The sequence below is a fragment of the Amphiura filiformis genome, chromosome 11 (assembly GCF_039555335.1).
Source record: "Amphiura filiformis chromosome 11, Afil_fr2py, whole genome shotgun sequence".
NCBI lineage: Eukaryota > Metazoa > Echinodermata > Ophiuroidea > Amphilepidida > Amphiuridae > Amphiura > Amphiura filiformis.
Genome location: NC_092638.1, coordinates 56,364,003 through 56,369,893, shown reverse-complemented (window position 1 = coordinate 56,369,893; position 5,891 = coordinate 56,364,003). Strand labels below are relative to the sequence as shown.

General features: G+C 35.2%; 1 non-coding gene across 1 annotated transcript; it reads right to left on the bottom strand.

Moving 5' to 3' along the window:
- Nucleotides 1-5,003: 5,003 nt before the first annotated feature.
- Nucleotides 5,004-5,076, bottom strand: Trnam-cau (transfer RNA methionine (anticodon CAU)). The gene has a single exon. It is a non-coding gene; the product is annotated as a tRNA-Met (tRNA).
- Between the last annotated feature and the right edge of the window lie 815 nt (nucleotides 5,077-5,891).

The window sequence follows — 5,891 nt, the reverse complement described above, 5'->3', positions numbered from 1 at the left end:
CTTTGCACGTTCTGCCACATAAGATGCTTGGCAAAGGACACACGAAGAGCAGCTGTCTTTTGTTATACTGCTTTGTTGAGGGGCCTTATTATGGTAAGGATCCAATTCAGATCGCAAATATTGACGTGGAAGTGTTATACTTATCCGACGTGTAGAACCTGACTGGTTTTCTTCTGACTTCACAGAGTCTTGAGATTTAGCAACCGCGGCAATGATGTCCGATTCATAAGTTGAGTCTTGACGTCGTCTCGTTGTCAAAAAATCGGCACTTTTAGCTCTCTTACCTCGAATGCTAATATCGTGACTCACAAATGTTCTGCGAGGTGAGTTGTATGCCGATGATACTCTGGGGTTTCTTTTATATCCTAATTTGCAGCTTAACCCACATGATCCAATAGGTAACGGAGACGAACTTGAAGGTTCGTCAAAACCATCTGGTGACGTTTCTTTGTCATGCTCATCTAAAGTCTCGGTATCTGAGTCTAAGGAGTTTGCTAGTATACTATCGTCACTTCTAAGTGATATCAAAGAAGCCGAATCAATCTCATCGTTTGTAGGATTTTGGATATGCCATATCGTAGCAGGTGGATTCAGTACATCGGTGTCAGAGACAATGTGGTCGTTAAAGTTGTAAACACTTGCCTTTGAAACAGGAAACGTATTGGGAGAAACAACATAATCTGCTGGTGTTTTTAATCGATGGATGTTCGAACTGCGTGGACCACCTTGTTTATTACTGTTGGTTTGGAATCGCTCTTGTTGAGTTATACCGCTGCCATTCCGATATTGTCGCAGAAGTAACTTCGCTTCTTGGCGAGTCCTGAAGTTATCAATTGCCGTCACAGGACGTGTGATAGCACGAGTATACCCACGGTAAAGATCCACAAGACTACGCGGGATGTTAACACTTATAGGAGTCGAACTAGGGATTCCGCGGTGTCCATATGCTCGAGGGATATCGACAGAATATCCTCTTGAGCTATTTGGTCTATTCAATTGGGGAGAAGCTGACGTCAATGGTGGAGCAGATTTAGTCCTTGTAATTGCCAGCTCCGTCCTCCGACTTGTTAAATTGTCACGTGGACTCTGATGAGTCAAGTTAGCTTTTCCTCGTTTTGATATATCATTAGACTTGTTTGTAATCACAAAATCTAGGTTGTCTCTCACACTGGGATGTTTAACAGATATCTGGTTTATGCGACGGTCCAATTTTGTCGATTGTTTCTTGGTGGTGATCATGATTAGAAAGATCCCAGATTTACGATTAAAATCATTCTCTGATCGTCAGAAGTCCAGTTTTACAAGTCGGTTTAGTGTCTTACCGTTATTTCACATCGTTATACAACGTTATCCAATGTCCTGTATTCGTCAGGCATTCCAGCATGAATGTGCGCGTGTTTAGGATTTTGAAGATCCACCGTATCAGCTCATATCTGGATTATTTACAAGTATAATGCGAAGTAAAAACACAACTTTATTTGACAGAGATAATTGTCATTGGCGATAACAGTCTATTACTATTGTGACATACTGACATTGCCATTTCCAAGTAGCTCCAAATACTATTTTGTGTAATTATTCTTAAGTCGGTGATGTTGTCACGATCGTGCGTCTCAATGATTTGTAAGATGCTTCTGCGTCGTAAAAATCAAACTTGCAGCAGAAGGAAGTCGTCAAAGTGTGTAAAAGTCTATACAACATGTACATGTACACTTATTTGCCAATAGTCTTTCACACAATCTTGGTTGTCAGGTACATCATCATAATCATTATCCAAGTCACATTGTAAAAGAAATCCACACCGAACTTATAACGACGAATTGACAAACCTCCTCAGAGCCATGACACCCCACCACACACCACGTATCATAAAACACAATGGAATCAACAAACGATATGGGCAACAGTGTCTTTTTAAACAAAATCTTATGTGTTTTTGTGTCTTGGTAAACTAAAGTCAATATGAAGTTACAGAGTTGTATTATGTCGGTCCTTCTGCAGACAGGTTGCACAAAAGTTTGTTATCATTTCATTTAACCTCGTGTCTGCTGATGTTTCGAGACTTTTGCTTTCTTCAATTCGTGCTTAAATGATGCCTTTGACTATCTTCTTGCATGGCTCGTGACTTGAATACCAAATCGATACCCAAATACGACGATGATGATGAAGACGAAGGTTGATGAATGATGATGGTGACGATGATGGTGACGATGATGATGATAATGATGATGATGATGTCGACGAAGACGAAGATGAAAACGAGGACCTAGATGACGCGATAAATATATGACGATGATGATGATGAAGATGTCAATAATGATGATAACGACGATGATGACATCGACGATGATGAACGCAATGAGGAGTATGATGATGATGATGATGATGATGACAATCATGAGGATAACGACGATGATCACGACGACGACGATGACGACGACGATGACGATGACGATGATGATGATGATGATGATGATGATGATGATGATGATGGCGATGACGATGATATTATGACGATAATGATGAGTGAGATGATGATGATATGACGACGATGATAATCATGACGATGAGGAGTATGATGATGGTGATGATTATAATATTACAATGATGATGGTGGTGAGTATTATGATGATGATGACGACGACGATGATAATGATGATGATAATAATAATGATGATGATGACAATAATGATGATGATGATGATGATGATGATGACGATGATGACAATGATGATGATGATGACAATTTAAATGATGATGACGATGGTGATGGTGGTTGATTATGGTGATGATGACCAAAAGGGTTGCCTCAGGAGCAACTACATGCACTCAGAGAAATATTTACAAAACATTATGTAAGTATAGAACCTCATAATAATTAAGTAAAATTTAACTCAGAACTATGTAATAATTACCAAAATTATGTAAAATTTTAATTAATTTTACCCAAATTAATTAAAATTTTACATAATTCGGTAAATATTACATAGTTCTGAGGTAAATTTTACTTAATTATTATGAGGTTCTATACTTACATAATGTTTTGTAAAAAGAATGATTTGCGTTTTTTTGTCTGTTTCTTTTTTTTTTTTTTTAGCTTAGAGGTATGCGAAATGCGCAATTTCTTTTTATTGCATTTTGTATCCACTTCAACACGGAAAGGCTTCAGCATGTGATGGTTAATATCACTTAAAGTTTGTTATTATTAGGTTAAGTAACAGTAAACTTAAACTGAGCAAAAAAGACTCAAGGAGAATATATCATCACCTTGCGACTCTTCCAATCAGAAAAGGTGTGAGTTATTTACCATCACCAATCGTTACATTTCTTTATCTTCAGAGTTTTTCTTATTTGCTTGCGATGTTACAGTATTTAATTAAAATGTGTGTTTTGTATCAATCAGAATAAACCAAAAATGTATTGTTTGATAAAATCACATCAAACTAGAAATGTTGGTTTGATAAAGTCACATCAAGGACATCATGACCATAGGGGTGAAATCAAACATCACATAATCTGAGTTTTGCTTGGTGAAAATGGTTGTCGATCAAAATGATACCGGTTAGGGACCCACCATTTGACTTAGGGGCCGTCCATAATTTTCGCCATTTTCACTTACGTACAAAGCGTACGTAACTTTTTACCCCCCTCCCTCCCTCGAGTTACGTACAAATAAAATGGCGAAGGATTTCCAAGAGTAGGCCTACTACTAATAGCAAAATTGAGATGGGTTGGGGTTGTGGCTAGAGTTTAAAGGTTAAGGTTTAGGGTTAGGGTTATATTAGTGTTCCATGATGACAGTTGGTTTTGGATTTATGTTTTTACAAATAAGTTGAGAAATGCTGAAAAAACTTCCCTTTTGAATCATATTTTCATGAAAACGAAAGCCATCAATAAATTAAAATATAGCTTAAAATGCAGCCCGAATCTAAACTTATTACTAATGCACTCTAAAATCTGCTGAACATCCTATACTCTCTTTTCCACTAAGAACCCCCGGGATCACATCATAAGGGGGATGGGGCATGGGGACATCCCTTTGACATGTTTGGTGTATGTTCTTGCAATTAAACTATGGGTTTCATGTCTTTTGTCGCATTCTGCCATTTTGCTGCCATTGATCCTAGCGCATATACAAAATACTATTTTTGTAAGTTTTTTGATATGAAATAAATAAAATAAATGAAGCATAATGTAAAATAGGACAACTGTGCAGATTAGATTAAAAATTAAAGAGAAATTTATTGTTTGCATGGCATGTTATTAATTATAGAAATTGTTAAAACGAATTGAACAATTTTAGGTAAATTAGTTATAAATTATGAATAAAATATTGGAAAATGCCATAATTTTTGCTCAAATATATCGCCATTTTTCTTACGTACACATGCCCAGGATTTTTACCCCCTCCCCCTCTTACGTACGCTTTGTAAGCAAGTGAAAATGGCGAAAATTATGGACGGCCCCTTAAAGGGGCTGGCGAATTTATTTTTTTTATTTTTTATTTATTTTTTATTTATTTATTTATTTTTATTTATTTATTTATTTATTTATTTATTTATTTATTTATTTATTTATTTATTTTTTATTTTTTTATTTATTTAGGCCTATTTATTTATTTATTTAGGCCTATTTATTTATTTATTTATTTATTTATTTATTTTGGCCCGGGATTTTGGCACATACGGATTTTTGTCAATGCAACTTTACAACTAAATTCCTTCAAAATGTCTCATTAAAATTATACCATACGATTATTGTGATTTTAAAATAATCATGTGCATAAATTATATTTATATTTTATTTATTGATTGATTTTTTTAAATTTTCATTTCATTCGGCCTATTTTAGATAATTTTCCTTATTAAAATTAGCCATTTACCAGAAAAAAAACATAATATGGCAAAATGTTGAGGGTAAATCCACAAAATAAAGTGAGATTTACTTGAAATAGTACGTTTCAAAAAGTAAGAAAAAAATTGTAATGTTGGGAAAAAATAATCAGCCCCGTGTGAGGCTCGAACTCACGACCTTCAGATTATGAGACTGACGCGCTGCCGACTGCGCCAACGAGGCAGCTGTTCGGCTGAGGCCCATTTATTGCAGGTCCTTAGTAAATAAAAAGTGCGCATGTGTAGAAGCCAATTATTACGATTAAAAAACTTTTAAAAGGGCAGTGCTTGTATCAGAGTGTATCAGACTGATGACTGCACAGCTGCATGACATGATGAATGAAGGCGCATTCTTTTTGAAAGTGTAGACGTCTATTATTAAGTAAAATATTGAGTTTGCATGGGTCCCCAGATTATCATTTAGAATTTCCCGTTTAAATGTACCATGTTTTATACGATATCACGATAGGCGATCTACGTTTATAGGCCTATTAAATGAAAAACTTAGCCTAATTTAGTAGTACATGTTTAGTACTAGCCTAATATTACCTCTTTATTACATGTAGGCTAGTAATAATATACTTCAAATGATTTTAAACAACCATGAAGGCATTGTATGAAGCATAATATAATGGTCGATCGCCTCCAAAAGACTCCATTTATTTAGAATTGAAATTACCATTAAACAGTTTTATAGGTGCACATAAAGAAAGATATTATGTTGGAGGGGAGTGCCGCCGGCCGCCGGGTTGAGACCAGAATTCCTCGGCAATGAAAATTATTAATTCTTTCTTTCTTTCTTTCTTTCTTTATCGCAAAATTATTTATTTATTTATTTATTTATTTTATTTATTGCCGCCGGGTTGAGAACAGAATTCCTCAGCAATGAAAATTATTAATAATCTATTTCTTTCTTTCTTTCTTTCTTTCTTTCTTTCTTTCTTTCTTTCTTTCTTTCTTTCTTTCTTTCTTTCTTTCTTTCTTTCTATCTTTCTTTCT